General features: G+C 38.8%; 1 non-coding gene across 1 annotated transcript; it reads right to left on the minus strand.

Annotated features, from left to right (window-relative positions):
- Nucleotides 1–1,272: 1,272 nt before the first annotated feature.
- On the minus strand, nt 1,273–1,348 carry TRNAA-CGC (transfer RNA alanine (anticodon CGC)). The gene has a single exon. It is a non-coding gene; the product is annotated as a tRNA-Ala (tRNA).
- Nucleotides 1,349–1,955: the final 607 nt, after the last annotated feature.

The following is a 1,955-nucleotide window of genomic DNA, read 5'->3' on the forward strand; positions in this document are numbered from 1 at the left end:
AGAATCTATTAAAAACCATGACTTACATAATTATAACAACATATCAGGTTTAAGAAAGGAAAGAGAGAAGTTGGTACAGAGTTTCTTAAAAAGAGCAGCGCATTATGAAAAATGCATGTATAACTGCATTTTCACTTGACACTTGCTTAAGGTTAAATCAAACTGGAGGTTTTAAATAAATGTGGTATTAATAGGAATTGCCTGTGGTTGCTTTCTTCACTTTTTTAGCTTTCTTCAAATCTTACCTTTCACCCTCAGTTATTCTAAAGATTCTTTAAGTATGTCTCAGGCCAACTTCCTTTCTAGAAGTGCACTGTGTCGCATACTCTGAGCAACTTTCCTGATTTAAATAACTTCCTTTAAATAAGGCATGAAGGTAACAACACCCGTAATCCCTGCTTCCTGTTATGAATACCCTGGTGTCATTCCCTCACCTTCAGTGTGGACAGAATCTGTGATTTGCTTCTCACCAATAGAATATGGCAAAAATTACTTCTGTGATTATGTTACATGAAATTGTAAAGTAAATTTTGCTAGCACTCATTCCCTTGCTGTGTTTGATGAAATTAAGTGGCCATGTTGGGGCGATCTATGAGGCAATAAACTGAGGGCAGTCTCCAGGCAACAACCAGCTAGAATTTGAGGGCTGCCTCCAATAGACAACCAGAAAAACACTGAAGCTCTCAGTTGGCTATTACTCAAGAACCTGAACTGTGCTAAGGAGCACAGGAACTTAAAAGTAGATCCTGCCCCTAGTTGAGCCTTCAGATGAGAACTGACCCCGGTTGTCAATATTGAGTACAGCCTTCCAAAAAACCCACCTGAGCTAAGTTCCCATGACCCACAGAAACTGTGCATTAATAAAGTCTGTTGTTTCAATACACTAAATTTGTGATAATATTGTTATATAACCATAGATAACTAATATAGTGATATAAAGTTAATTATTGTAAAATTACATTTTATTTATTTATTTTTTTTTTTTCATTTTTCTGAGGCTGGAAACAGGGAGGCAGTCAGACAGACTCCCACATGTGCCCAACCGGGATCCACCCGGCACGCCCACCAGGGGGCGATGCTCTGCCCATCCGGGGCATCGCTCTGTTGCGACCAGAGCCACTCTAGCGCCTGAGGCAGAGGCCACAGAGCCATCCTCAGCGCCCAGGCCAACTTTACTCCAATGGAGCCTTGGCTGCGGGAGGGGGGAAGAGAGAGACTAATAGAGGAAGGAGAGGGGGAGGGGTAGAGAAGCAGATGGGTGCTTCTCCTGTGTGCCCTGGCCGGGAATCAAACCTGGGACTCCTGCACGCGAGGCCAACGCTCTACCACTGAGCCAACCAGCCAGGGCTAAAATTACATTTTAAGTGCATTGCTGACTTGCCACAAAACTAAGGAACCAACAGACCTAAAACCAAAATTGAAAATAGGTGACCTTAGAAAATAAACTAACCTTAAAGACAAATTTCTTCATGAAGATTTTTTAATATATCTTTGAAATGGTGAGTTTTGCTTAGATTGTTGCATGAGGCACTGTGAGAAAAAGAAAGAAAGTCTATGACTTTGCCACATAGGGAAATATAATAGGATATCCTTGAAAAAAAATTAAAAAGTACCTACATCTGTTATGTAAGGAATAATAAGAAATAAACAATAAAAAAAGCAAAGTATAGTAAGTATAATTGCTTTTTTCAAATTCAGCACTGATGAAATAAAAAAATTTCTCTCCTTAAAGTTCATAAATGCAAGCCAGTATTATGTAGTTGTTTGGTCCAAATTTATCTTATTATATAGTCTGTAAAACCTCATGTGGACAATTTAGTTTAAAGTAATCAAGACAGGTAGTGAGCCAGGTGACTATGAGATTAAATGTTAATCCTATTAAGTAAATGTAAATTTGAACCTAGGCATTAAGGACTTCTAACAGATAAAATTCCAAGGAAAAAAAGCAGTACACA

Source organism: Saccopteryx leptura, chromosome 3, assembly GCF_036850995.1.
Source record: "Saccopteryx leptura isolate mSacLep1 chromosome 3, mSacLep1_pri_phased_curated, whole genome shotgun sequence".
In the NCBI taxonomy this organism is placed as follows: domain Eukaryota; kingdom Metazoa; phylum Chordata; class Mammalia; order Chiroptera; family Emballonuridae; genus Saccopteryx; species Saccopteryx leptura.